This window comes from Sciurus vulgaris (genome assembly GCF_902686455.1).
Source record: "Sciurus vulgaris genome assembly, chromosome: 18".
Taxonomy (NCBI): Eukaryota; Metazoa; Chordata; class Mammalia; order Rodentia; family Sciuridae; genus Sciurus; species Sciurus vulgaris.
The window spans coordinates 27,744,248-27,758,931 of NC_136479.1; the positions used below are offsets into that span (position 1 = coordinate 27,744,248).

The 14,684-nt window shown below is 41.4% G+C and overlaps 1 protein-coding gene and 1 pseudogene across 2 annotated transcripts in view; one reads left to right on the forward strand and one right to left on the reverse strand.

The window, feature by feature from the left end:
- The window catches only part of LOC306649317 (zinc finger protein 10-like), a 73,047-nt gene that overhangs the window by 52,902 nt on the left and 5,461 nt on the right, over positions 1-14,684 (reverse strand). Inside the window, exon 4 of the mRNA XM_079120163.1 lies at positions 971-3,917. The gene's annotated coding sequence lies outside the window, so the exon portion shown is untranslated. The remainder of the gene's footprint in view (positions 1-970; positions 3,918-14,684) is intronic.
- Positions 10,487-13,658, forward strand: LOC306649319 (cell division control protein 42 homolog; annotated as a pseudogene). The gene has a single exon. The product of its transcript is annotated as a cell division control protein 42 homolog (transcript).

The window sequence follows — 14,684 nt, forward strand, 5'->3', positions numbered from 1 at the left end:
ATCTGCTGGGAATCCCAACACTCAAGAATTTTTGCCAGTAGGTAACATAACTTAGCTAATTCCTTAGTGGTGGGTATCTTGGTTGTTTCCAATATGTCTCCATTTAAAGAAGATCACTAGAATTTCTGAAGAGAGGTTTGGGACTAATATCAGCTATTATTTAGGATATCAATAGGAAACAGCAAAATAAGCAAAATATGATCAAGCAAGAAAGGCTTATTAACAGAGACTATTTAGGGATTGGGGTTGTGGCTCAGTGGTAGAGCGCTTTGCCTAGCATGTGTGAGGCACTGGGTTTGATTCTCAGCACCGCAGAAAAAGTGAATAAAAATAAAGGTCCATCAACATCTAAAAATATTTTTTTAAAAAAAGAGAAACTATTTAGAAAGATATAAGTGAGGAAAACCAAAAAAGATAATCACTACCAAGCAGTTAATTGCAATTGAGCTGTTCCCACCCCTAAACTGAAGTGGGGCAAAAAGAAGGAGCAACTATCAGAACCTAAAAGAAAACAGTCATCTAGAATCTACAACCTGGAGAGAAGGACCTTTGATTGAGGAGCTCAGTCAACTGATGGTGATGTCACAAGGAAGAGAATCTGGGAAGGAAAAAATATCCTAACTTCATTACTCTCCTTCCTACCATCTTGCACTGGGCTCCCCATTGGCCAAATGGCACAGCGGTGTTCATAAGTTGGCCTCCTAGTGTAGAGAACAAAGTATAAAAAAGGTGGAGAGTGGATCGAGAGGGGCCAAGGGGAGGTATCCGGCACATGCATCACATAAAAGATGCAAATGTAAGCTTGGAATTGTGAAGTTTCATTAGATTAAATTCACACAGGGTTCCCACAGTGTATCAGTTACCTATTGCAGCACAACAAATCACCCCAGATCTTAGTGGATTAAAGCCATGATGAAGATTCTGCTCCTGATTCTGTGGGCTGGCAACATGTAAGGTTGAGATGACTCACCTTCTACTCCACATGGAGTTGGCTGGGCTCACCATCAGGAGGGTGATCAACTGGGTTTGGGGCTCACAGGTCTGCTGGTGAGGACTGGCTGCTGGCTGGGTCTCTCTCTCCAAATGGCCTCTCATCCTCCAGTAGGTCTTGAAAATAACACAGTGTCCCTTCCACTGCATTAGAGTGGTCAATGAGAGTTACAAGGCAAAACCCCAGACTCAAGGGGTGCAGGGAATAGCCCCTACATGTTTTGAAGAGGCATAGCAAAGTCACATAGTAGACTGCAAGATCATGGAGTAGGCATGGTTCATGGGGGGAGACAGGTTCTTTTTAAGACAGTAATATTGCTACAATAATTTGTCCCCAATTCCTCAGCTTGGTTCACACTAAGAGGAGTTCCTCCCCACAGGCTCCAGAGCCCTCCTTATGACCCAACTGAGGGCTTACATGTGTCAGCTGGACCAGGAATTGAAAAATGACATTTATTCCAGGTAGTTGAGAAATTAAATTAATTGAAGATAAACTTATTTGCAGTTAACTTTTTTTTCTTTTACAAAATGTGGTACAGCCTAGTAGAATATGCAAAAGTAGCAGTTCTGGAACTCTTTGATCTCATGGTTGCTTTTTATTTCTTAAGGCAACGAAGAACTATCAATATTTTTCACACTAGGATTTAAGCTGAAAATTCATTAAATATTTTGCTATTATATCACTTGAAATGAGAATAATGAACTCCTCACAAAGTAGCATATGTCTCAAAATTTTATGGATAATAACTATAAACAGAAAGCATTAGTGAGAAGAATGTCATTGGTTTTGCATTTCTTTCAAATCTCTTTAATATCAAGTTTAATAGGATGCAGTTGTCTCATATTTGCTTGTGAATTCAGTTTGTTTGGTTGAAGTTACAAAGAAATATAGCTTTGCATATATAAAAACATAGCTTCATAAATATGTGATTGGAAAAGGAAAGGGAATTTTAAATTGAGTATACTCTCCTCTAATACTCACTCAAATGTGTCAAGAGAAAATTTCTTAAAGATTAGTCTCAAGAAGTAAGCAGAAATCTTATCAATATAATTTCAGAACTCTGTTTTACTAATATCCATGGGTCTGTCTGGCTTTTTTTTTTTTTTTTTTAACCGAATCTGTCACTAGAGGAGGTTTGAAGACTCCCCAGAGAGGGGGAACTCACCTCAGGATTAGTGGCATTTGTGACAAATGTCACAGAAATGAATTTCAGGGTGTGCTAGTTAGAGACACAGAAACTTATTTAGGAAAGTAAAGATGTATTTAAGGGAGAATGGCAGCCATCAAGAGAGTAAGCAATATGCTTTTGGGGCCCAGGCTCCTTTTTTAAAGGAAACCTGATGAGGTATGGACTTGGGAAGGTATGTGGGATGACATCAGGCTGGTGACCACAAGACCACCTATGGTGGCCTGGTTGTCTGCAGGATCCTTAGGCTAATGTAGTCTCCATTATCTGATCAGTCCACAATTTGGAAATTACCCTAGATTATAGGTTTCTTAAAATCTTATCTCTCTGTGCTTAATCTATGTATTAAGTAGGATAATAGCACACAACGTAATTTTCATAAGTGTGTTAACTTAATGGCAACTCTACAATCTACAGATTTCTCAGAAATTTGGAAGTGACGAGTCAGGGAAGAAAGGTCTGCAGAACTTCAGTTAAAATTTCCTAGTCTTCCTTTTTGTCTCCTACCTGGTTTTTTGTTTTTGTTTTTTTTTTCTTCCATCCTATCTCAGATCTTTTACATGTACATGATTTTGTACCATCAGGCATTGGTCATTTAAAAAGTATTGGTTCACTGATTTTTGTAGCTAAAGGAAAAAACCTAACACTCATTATGTCTGACATCAAATGTATCTCCCCCCGCCCACATACACCCCCACTCCCAAGTAAATCTGCAGTTCTCTGTGGACCCTGACTGGAGTGGCCTACGATTCAATTCAGTTCAATTCAAATGTTACGTATGTGGAGTTAGCATCAGCTCAGTCCACATGACCAACCCACTTCAAAGACAATTGTGAGTCCAAACTTCCTGTACTTTTGACCCACCAGCTATAAATTGAGAGTTCTTATGATTCCCCCTCTTTAAGGTAATCTGCTAGAATGGCTCACAGAAGTCAGAGAAGCTTTTGATTTCCATTTACTCATTGGTTATAAAGTGATCGGGCTCGGGAAGAGTCAGGAGGAAGAGATACATAGGGCAGAGGAAGGGGGAGTAGGACTTCTGTGCCACCCTCTCAGCACCCCCTCATGGTCACCAACCCAAAAGCTCTTTAAACCTTATTAGTTTTGTTTTATTTTTTAGTGGGGGCTTCATTGCTAAAACATGATTCATTAAATCACTGATAGTTGACCCTCCCTGACATTCAGCCCCGATCCTCCCAGGCTTTCCAAGTCACCTGGTTCACATAAACTCAGGTGTGATTGAAAAGAGGGTTTGTTGTGGATAACAAAAGAAGATATTTCTTTCACCTTAATTTCTCCAGAGCTGGAGACAAATGTCTTATAACAAAAGATAATCCTATCATTCATATCACTCAGGAAATTACAAGTGTTTTAGGGGCTCTGGTCAGGACCAAAGACCAAAATATATATTTCTTCTTATATCACAAGATCACAGCAGCTTTTTGAAATGTTGACACATTTCATAAAATATCAGGAAATCACATTCATTACTATCACCACCCATCTCATCAGCCAAGTTTTTAAGTAATGGGAAACTGTCAAGCTCACAGGGCAGACATAAATCTTCTCAAATTCTAATCTTCTCTTGAAAGCTCAAATGTTATCGTTGGCAGCAAATACGCAGTTATTTCCCTTGAAGTGATAGTTTCACTTTGTTCAATTTTGAGAAATGTCTGCAAAGTACCCGAGTCTGAATTGTTGTAGTTTATCATGGCTAGTGGTTCTTTCTAGAACTGTGTCCTACAAGGAAAGGGAACAGTTTCACCCATGGCTCAGACAACTGTGCCAGGGCTTTTCCTGAAGTCAGCCATTGTGTTTTGTGTACACTTCCCATCTCAGCACTCAGCATAAGAAGAGGACATGCACCTGAGGACCTGGGTTTAATACAATGAATGAATTTTACCGCTTATTGAAGTCCATTATTAAGTGAAACCCTGCAGTGCATGGTGGGAAAAGCACAGTGACTCTTGGTTTGGTGTCACTGTCATGGTTAGTGCTAAGGCACCAGCAGTGTTACCCAGCATTGCTTTGCACTAATAGTGAAAATATCAACACAGTGAAAAGTGAAAATAACATAAACTAGCCAGAATGATTATGAAAATACTTTTGACCTCATAGACTTCGTGAAAGACTCTCGGGGATCCCCAGGGATCTTCAGACCACACTTTTGAAGACCAGTACCTTACGACAATGAGAACGATTGATTACATGCAGCTCCAAGGCATGAATTTAAAATCAATATGTCAAGTGAAAGATGCCAGGCACAAAGGATTATATGTTGTGTGAGTCCTTTGGTGGGTTTCAGGACACACTACCCCAACAGGTGGCACCTTAACAATTAAAAAAAAGTTAATTGTTGATGGACTTTATTTTACTTATCCATTTTCCTGTGGCGCTGAGAATCTAACCTAGTGCCTCACACATGCCAGGCAAGCGCTCTACCACTGAGCCACAACCCCAGCCCTGGTTCCTTGATATTTGAGAAAACGCTAGAAGCAGAGCTCACCTTTCCCCTTTCTCCCCTAAAGCAGTTCACAAGAACTTTCTATAAGAGGTGCTCCCCTTATACCTAAGGAAAGGTGTCGAAGACATGGAGGCACTAGGAAGATTCTGAGCAAATGGGCCTTGTGTACTTCCCGTTTGTTGCCATTAGATCACACACCCTTTTGTCTTTCGATCACATTTCTCCCCACTGTCCCCTCTTCATCACACCTAAGCATAAAAACACACCAGTTCACCCATTTCTTTGGGTCATTTCTGAAGGCTTAATGCCATGGAAAACTAACTAAATTCCTAGGGGAATTTTCTGATCACTCTGTCCTATTACAGGGGTCATGAAACTAGTGACTCATCTATGGTTTAAAAAATAAAACAGCTAAGGTGTATGTGGGGCAGACATCTCCAACTCAGGATGCCCCAGAGGGGCTTGTGGTCTTCACCTCCCAGATGGGAGCTCCATCTGTGCCCTAGTTCCATGAAAATGGCAGCCCCATATCTCTCGTTCCCCAAGTTAGAACATTCATCCCTTTTGCTAGCTACACAAAGCCCTTAGAATCCCACTTAGAAAATGGCTGGTGACCCCAAGGCAGCACAGTCCTTTCAGGGATCCTGCACTGAATTAGCCTCCACTCCCCCCACATTCTTGCTTGTGGTTCTCAAGAATAACCACAGAATGTTCTGGAATGCAACATCTGATCAGAATTGCCTGGATTCTATTCCAGATCTTCCAAGAGCAGAATGTCTACTACAAGATTTTAGCCCAGTGACGCTCATCATTCCTTGGGTATAAAACCCAGGGCAGGCACTTTCTGGAGTCCTAGGTTTCTACTGTCCTTAGTTACCTATGCATATGTAATAAGGTTGCTTCACTTGACTTCTTATGTGCAAGTGTTCTGTCTCATCAGACTTGTACAAGTGATAGAAAACTGGCACAGTCCAAGGTGCTGTGGGTGAGGAGTTTAAAGTTCTCTCCTGGGATTGCTATAGATGCAAAGTGACCTTGTTTCACACCCAGGCAGAAGCATCCCTGAACATCTACCTCGTCTCTCTGGATTTCTGCCCTCTTCGGGATCTCAGCCCAGCAATGACTCTATCTTATCTCTTTGATGACTTTAAGAGAGTGTTTTATTTTAGTGAAGTCCAGATTATTGTCTTCCTCTTCAGTGGAAGGCTTGCCCGAATACCTCTGCTGTTATTAAATGGAGTTCTCTTAAGGAAGTCTACACACCTCCACTGGCTTCTTAACCTTCCATGGCACATCCAGATTCACCTTCCAGTTTGCACCTGGAATAAAGTCCAAATTTCTTAGCCTGCTGCTTGAAGCCTTTTCCAACTTGGTTCTGGCCTTTTCTCTTCCCTTGCTTACCGTCTCCAGCCTCCATTTTTCTTCCCACTTCTACTTCAGCAGCTTACAGATCTTCTGCATGCCATGTCCCTTCTTATCCTCAAGCCTTTGCTTTTGGGCATCCTTCTCACACTCTTTCACCCTCTGTCCTTGTTCCTCTAGCCCAATCTCTTTACCCAATACGATGCTGCTCATCTTTCAAGAATTTGCTCAAGGGCAGCCTCACTCTGTGCAGATTATCCCCAGGTATGACTAATCACCACTTTCTCGGTGTCCCCTCAATCTCATGCTACATAATATACTGATGCTAATATTTTTGGTATCATGCACTACAGAGTTTACTAACAAAGCTTTTCCTATTTTAACATTTTTTCACTTGATTAGCACTGCTACTTGCGTCTAATAGTTTGCTAGGGCTGCCATAACAAAGTACCACCAACTGGGTGGTTCCAATTCCAAGATCAAGGTGTCAATAGGGTTAATTTCTTCCAAGCCCTCTTTCTCTGGCTTGCAGATGGCCATCTTCTCCCTGTGATCTCACACGGTCAACCCTCTGTGTGTCCTCATCTTCTCTTCTTAAAGACATTGGTCCTATTGGATTAGGATCTACTTTAACAACCTCATAGAAACTTAATCACCTCTTTAAAAACCCTGTCTCCGAATACTATCACAATCACTGTGGTTTAGGGGTTCAACAAACAAACATTTTGAGATCAGCCCCTAAACTGCCCTACTAAGAATTTGACACTAAGGTTATTATGACATTATTCCCACAACAATGAGAAGCAGGATGTTAAATATAAGCAAAAGTGTAAAGAAAACTCTTTCAGCATCTCTGAGGTCCCTTGCTGGCTCTCAAGGTGAAAAGGATCATGGTGACTGTTCTGGAGAGCTTCTTATAGACAGGCAGAGCCTCAGGACTCCAGGTTCACAATTGTTGTCTTGAAAAAGCAGTTCACTATCCTAGTGACCAAACGGGAATCTTTCTGTCAAAGCTCATTGAGTACCAGTATAGAGGCTTCTGTCCTTCAGGTGTCCTCTTCATCTTCCATTATACCAGGAGCTGATGAGCAGTAAAATTTCCAGGGTCACAGTAAGAATATTAAACCCCTAGGCCCTCTCTTAACCCCTCCGTCTGCTAGCTGATAGTATGTGTAAAGATTGCTACTTTAATTCTTTCTTCTTCTTTTTTTTTTTTTTTTTTTAGTTCTGGGGATTGAACCCAGGGGTACTGTAGCACTGAGCTATATCCCCGGTCCTTTTTATTATTTTATTTTTGAAACAAGGTCTCACAAAGTTGCTGAGGCTGGCCTCAAACTTGTGATTCTCCTGCCTCAGGCTCTCGAGGCGCTGGGATAACAGGTGTGTGCCATTGTGTCCAGTACATCTCAAGTTCTTCACCTTTTTTTTTTTTTTTTTACTTCCTGACCTTGAGTCCAGGATAATCAGGAGTTTAGGTGTCTGACGGGATTGTGTGTAACTGCCGGATCTCAGGGCAAGGTTGAAGCTTCAAATTTTACTAACATCACTTGGGTATGTTGGTTAACTCAGGGGCTTGAGCATGCCCTGGTTCAACTCCACAGTGGAAACCACTAAACAGCTGGCATTATCTTGTCCTCTGGAAGGGGATACAGGACCAGACCCTGCACTCCGGGGCCACAACCTGTCTGAGGACCCAGTTTCCAACTCATTTGTTTTTTCAGAGCTCAACCAGAAACTCTCATTCAGATCTTACACAAGCATCTCTTTGAGTGGTTGGCAGCTTTCTTACTTTTACTATATTCATTTAATAAATATTTATTAAGTGCCTTCCATATTTCAGGCATTGTGCTGGGCACTCGGGGAATAGCAGAGAGAAAAGAGGAAAAGGGAAAAAAAAAATCAGATCCAGTCCTTGTCCTCACGTGTTGTACCACTGGAGAAGAGAGGGTTAATTGAATAATCACACTAATACATGTGTGATTACCAACTGTAAATGGGCTATGAAGGAAGGTGTCAAAGGGAAACTGACCTAGCCCAAACTGTCAGAGAAGGTTTCCATGAGAACAATAGCATTTGATCTTATGGCTGAATGACAAACTGGCAGAGTAGGTACTCAAGGTGCATGCCTCTGTGGGATAGCTCAGGAAACCCTGCACGGTGCTGCCCACACACTGGCTGAGAAGCTGAGGTCAACATCAAATTTGAAGTAATTAAAGTGGATGCAAAACTATTTCCACAATGCAGACAATTAAGTATGTTGTTGTAGGCAATGGTACCTTTGGCAAAACAGGCCTCCTGATATCCTACACGACAAACAAATTTCCATCTGAATATGTATGGACCGTTTTTTTTTTTTTTATTATTATATCAATGTCAAACATCTTTATTTTGATAAGACACCCTGGTAGAAGGATCTTTGTTCTTAGAAATTCACACTGAAATAAGGGATAACTGTTTTAGAATATTTAATAAATATATATAGGAGGCCTGAAGTACACAGAATTTAAATGTATTAAAATGTTAACAATTTTGTGAACCTGGGCTGGGGTTGTGGCTCTAGAAGTAAAGCATTTGCCTAACACGTGAGGCACTGGGTTCAATCCTCAGCACTACATAAAAATAAAGGTACTGGGTTCATCCACAACTAAAAATATTTTTTTCAATTGCTGCATCTAAGAATTCAGAAGTTCTTTATCATAACTTTTCTGAAAATTTTAAATTATTTCTAACTATAAAGTTTAAAAAAATGCTGTGCAGGAACTTCTGCAAAGTCAATAGCAAAAGCAAGTCTAATTGGAAGACTGGGTTCTTGGGAACTCAATAAGAATTACTTAAGAATTATAACATATGACCTTTTAGGAAGGACTACCAGAAATGAAGGAGAAAAGCTGACTTTTCCCTGAACAGAGATTTTTCTTATCGCTTCTGTAGAGACAAATCTGCGTAAATTTGAAGCATGCATTAATGTAGAAGAAAGTGGTCTGTCCCAATGCACCCAGCATCAACAAAGAATCTCAAGTAGGGACAACGGGAGATGGAGAAAAAACAGACATTTTTCAAGTAAAGCTGGGGCCAGGTGAGACACTGCACTCTGATGGAGGAAGTTTATTAAAAGGGTCTCATAATTAGGAAGTTCAACTATAGGGGCATTGTAAGTTGCTCAAGTCTCATGAGTTATCAAGAGGCTTCTTTGGTGCACTAAAGTTAACAAATTAAAAACATTTCTGCAGTTATCCTAATGTTGCAATACCAGGAACATCCAGCTGCACACAGGAAGCCCATTGTATGGATAACTGATAACTCAGTTATCTGATGTCTGATAACTGTTAGCGTCTGTTAACTCTTAGCGTCTGTTAACATCCTTGCCTTTTTGGCAAGGAAGGTTTCCCAGGCTTGGTTTCTGCCCATACCACAGGATCAGCCGATGATGGGTTGGGGGTGGGGGGTGCTGATCGGCTCTCCACATGTCCCCCTTTCTTTTTAATTGCAACTGATGCATGTCTACTTGGAGGTGTTGGAATTGGTATCTGATGCAACTGCAGATGACTGACAATTTACAACGGCCAGCATTGCCATAAACATGGTAGCTGGTGTCACAGGGACACCCTGACTCTCAATCACATTCTCAGCTTTGTTTGTCAGGTTCTTGATCTGACCCCAAGTCGGGGGACTTGAAATCAGTGTGCCCTTCATTGCTTGTCTGTTTTTCTTGCATCTTTTCCTCTTCAGATTGTTTCGGGGCAGCTTCTGCTCCGGCTTTGCTGTTTCTGAAGCGATCCTCGGTCTTTTTAATTCGAGTTCAGGTTCGGGTTCGGGTTTGGGTTCAGGTTCGGCTGTTGGATCCATGTTGATGATGCACTGCTCACTCGGGTACCCAAATCAGCTTCTCAGCACCTTCTTTGTTCTCCGACTACAACTTCGTTTTCTTCGGAACGCTTTCAGGCAACGGGAATCTGTTCCCGGGCCTGGGTCACTCCCGTCTGGCTCGGAGCGAACCACCGTGTGCTTTCCCGAACGCAGAGCCCTGACGTTGGCTCGGCCTTCCCGTTCTTGTGCACCACGCACTTTAACTTGCTAGGGAGAACTCTGCAGTCAGCCATGGAGGCAAACGGTGACGGCTTAACAGGGTGGTGACGTTTTCCGTACTTTCTCGGTTGAGTGTAAACCCGAGACTTTTTAATGGTTTCTGTTGTTTTTGTTTTGATCTGAGGCGCCGGGGAGAGAAAGCAAGGCCTCGCACACGCTGGGCTGGCCTTCTCTACCAACCACGCCGAGCCCTTCGGGCCGCTGAGCCCTCCCTGGAAGTGGCAGTCCTTTTCCAGACAGTGAAGCTGTAACTCACCAGCTGGAAACGTCACGTCTCCGAGGCCGGCGGCCTTACGGGTCTCACCGAGACTCCCACCAGAGCCAGGCTGCAGCGGGATCGGCAGCGAAGCCCTGTCGACCGTTTTTGGCAACTAGGCAGTCACGGTTTTGATTGGTAGAGTGTCACAGACTTGGATTTTTTAATGCCGCAGAGCAAGAGGATTATGACAGATTACAACCGCTGATTTAGCCACACACAGATGTATTTCTAGTCCGTTTTTCGGTGATCTCTCTCCACCCTAATTTGAAAATGTGAAAGAAAAGTGGGTGCCTGAAATAACTCACCACTGGCCAAAAAACTCCTTTCTTGCTCGTTGGGAACAAAATTGATCTGAGACAACCCCTCTACTATGGAGTAACTTGCCAAGAACAAAGAGAAGCCTATCACTCCAGAGCCCGACCTATGATCTGAAAGCTGTCAAATACGTGGAGTGTTCTGCACTCACACAGCAAGGTCTAAAGAATGTGTTTGATGAAGCAATATTGGCTGCCCTGAAGCCTTCAGAATCAAAGAAGAGCCGCAGGTGTGTGCTGCTATGAACACCTCTCCAGAGTCCTTTCTGCCCAGCTGGCGTCAGCATCACGCTAAAAGCAATGTTTAAATCAAACTGAAGATTAAAAATTGAAATTCGTTTCTGTAGTAACGACAGAAGTCCTGCATCTACCCACAAGCACTGATGTAAGACAAGGCCCATAGGTATGTTCCCCCCATACTCTTTTTTTTTTTTTTTTAATAATTCTGTAGGTGTTGATGGACTTTTATTTTATTCATTTTATTTATATGTGGTGCTGAGAATCAAACCCAGTGCCTCACACATGCCAGGCAAGTGCTCTATCTACCACTGAGCCACAACTCTGGCCCCATACTAGTTATTTTTGTGTATTGTCACAAAAGTGATCGGTAGTAGTTTTTATTTTGTTGTTTCAAAAAAAACTTTTGTGGTTGTTGTTGATGTTTAAAAGTAAGGCAAGCTTGTGATGACTTTGCGACAGACTAATCTGTTGGAACTGTTCACTGGTTCCAACCCGGAGAATAATCTGGGATATCTTTCTTCTTCTTCTCCTTCTCCTTCTTTTTGGGGATGGAGGGGACTGTATGTGGGGTTTGTTTTTTAGTCTTGTTTTTTGAATTCATTAACAAGTGGTCAGTCCTTAGGTGAGGAGGACAGATTGATTCCACATTCCACTTCCTCTATAGAGTTTAGAAAATGTGTTCCCCACCTGGTGCTCTTAGGAAGCAATATTGTAAATGCCTCATTTAATAATATACTCCTTTCTGAAAGTTGCCTTTTCTCTCCACCCTTGAGTGGAGAGTTAAGTATCTGATGAAGCTCATGAAGGTTGATGGCAGCCATCTTGCTCCTCTTTTCTAGGATGCACCCTATATGTGACTTTCAAGGAAATTCGTTTGCCATTTGCTGGTTTTGGAAGGGATGTCAGGGATTAATTTCTAACTTCTTTCACTGATAAATGAAGAAAAGTAGTGCACCTTTTGAAACACACCAAATGGACTGAGTTCGTAATTAAAGAATAATTTTTCACTGTCAGTCATTGTCTTATATACTTAGCACAGATTTGAACTCAGTGTGTGGTGTTCCTGGAACCCTGCTGCAGACCTTGCATGTAGACAAACTGTGAGAGGTGATGCTGGAAGGGATCCTTTCAGCGGAGGATGTAGACCTGCTTCATTAAGGAGCTGGGGTGGGTAGGGTAGGGAGAATACTCAACAACACAAGGACCAGTCAGGGGAATCCCTTTATTTCTGTTTTGCATATGAGGAGTCCCTAGCCCGGTGAGATTCTTTGGTGTAATGAAAATCGTGGAAAAGGTCTTGTGGAGACTCTTCAGAAGTGTTAATAGGGATTTTTGCAGCTTATTTTGGTCACAATTACCAGTTTTCAAAAAAGTTTAGATAATCTTTTCCACATTCCCCTAATTCTAAATTTTGTAGATTCAGTAGTGTTGAATCAATGGTTTCTCTGTCTCAATTATAGGTACATGCATTCTTTTACATGTATGAAGCAAACAAAGACCCTTCAAAACAAACCAACGAACAACAATGACAAAAAAAGAGTAGGTATTCAAACATCTGATTCTTCCCCTTCCCTAAGCTTCCTGTTTTAAATTTGGATGTCATATTAGTCTTTTTTGCACCTACTACAATGACATATCTAGGCAGGCTAACTTTACCAAGAAATGAGGTTTATTTGGCTCACATCTTTGGAGGCTGGAAGTCCAAACTGCATGGCACAGGCTCTGTAAGGGACCTCTTTTGGCTACATCACCTCATGGCAGACGGCAATGGCAGGAGCACATGTTACAGGAAGAAATCACACTGCCAAACAGAAAACTAGAGAAACAGAGCGGGGCCAGGCTCAGATTTTCATAACAACTCTCTCTCAGAACTAACCAGGGTATCAGAGGAAATTTCTTAATCCCTTCCAAGGGCACGCCTCCAAATAATCTAAAGACCTCCCACTAGCCCCGCCTATTAAAGGGCTCACCACCTCCCCATAATATCACCCTAGGGACCAAGCTCCCAACACATAAAACTTTATGGAGACACACTTAAACCATATTCAAGACGTGGCAAATGCAGACAGAGGTGGAAAAGGCAGAAGAAAAAGTATTGAGTCAGAAATACTCAATAGAAACTGGGGATCAGAATTAGAAAACCTCCTGGGCTTTAGACCAGAATCTGACATTGACAGCTGTATGATCATGACATCCTGCTTGCCCTCTGTTTTCCACCCACTTGTAACACTTTGAGATCAGCACAGGGTTTTTCCAAAGCAGGTATATCTACCACTATCATATCTAACTGATGCATGTCTGCATTTTAGTGGTGGTCAATTTTAATGTGAATGCATATAATGCAAGTACCAAGTAAAATTCTTGATTTCAAAAACAAGAGTGCTCCCTATGAGGTTAAGGTAAGCAGAGCTGATTCTTCCATTCCCTGTGCTGGTGGAAGAGCTGGGATGAGTATCATCCTCCCGACAGGGAGCAGCTACAAAACTGAATGGACACATGAAACTACAGTTTCAGACAATGGTTAGCACGCAGAGTAGGACTGGAGCCAGACAAGCAAACAGACAAGGAGGGGCATACCATCTCCACAGCTTCCTGCCTGGAAGCAATTTCCGGACTAGAGGCACAAAGAGGGAAAACCTAATCAGAGCCCAGAAGTCTTACTGAGTGAAGTATATAGAGACTAGCATTCAAGGAGGCTGGGGCAGCTGGAAGGTACAGGACATTGATTCTGGAAAGGCCAGAGTTGTAGAGTTTACATTACATGTGGAAGTAAAAGCACACACACACACACACACACACACACACACACAAAAGAAAAGAAAAGAAAAAAAGAAGCAGGAGGTGTGGAAGTATATTCTTGTAAGGGTCTCAGCTTATACATAAAGTAGTACAACATAGCTTGAAAATGAGTTGTCATAAGGAAAAGCTTTGTGTTACAAATCCTAGTGAAATCATTAAAATGTTAATACAAAGAGTAATAGTTAATAAGTCGATAGTAGAGATAAAATGGAAATCTCAAAATTAATTAAATCCAAGGAAGGCAAGAAAAGAGCTGAGAAGGCACGAAGAAAAGGAGGAATCAAATAGAAAACAAATAGAAAGATTGTAGGCTTAGACCCAACCATATCAATGACATATTAAATCAAAATGGTCTAAACATTTTAATTAAATGACAGAGATTGTGAGATTTCATAAAAATGCAAGACCCAGCAATGTGCGTATCGACAAATCTACAATTACAGTTGGAGACTTCAAGACTCCTCTCTCAATAATTGCCAAAACAAGGGAACAAAAAAATTCAGAAAGAATGTAGAAGGTTTGACTTGGCTGATGGATAGAGAACACTCACTGAAGAATAGCAGAATACATGTTCTTTCCAAATGTACATGAACAATTCACTAAAATAGACCAGATGCTTGGCTACATAACAAGTCTCCCTAATCTTCTCAAGGTGACAGCAGAGTGTGTTCTCTGGCCACAAAGGAATTAAATTAGAAATCAATAAGTGAAAGCTCTCTAGAAAACTCTCTAAATAATAAGAAAATTAAGAACACATTCTAAAGAATTATGTGATCAACCAAGAAATCACAAAGGAAGTAAGAAGATATTTTGTATCAAATGGAAATTAAATATATATATATATAAATTTAAAACCTCTGCTCTTCAAAAGACACCATTGAGAAAATAAAAAGGTTCCACTTTATACTTTGAATATAACCCTTGCTGCTCTGCCACTGGAACCTATTTTTAATATGGACATGTTTCTTTTTCTTCCTCTCTCC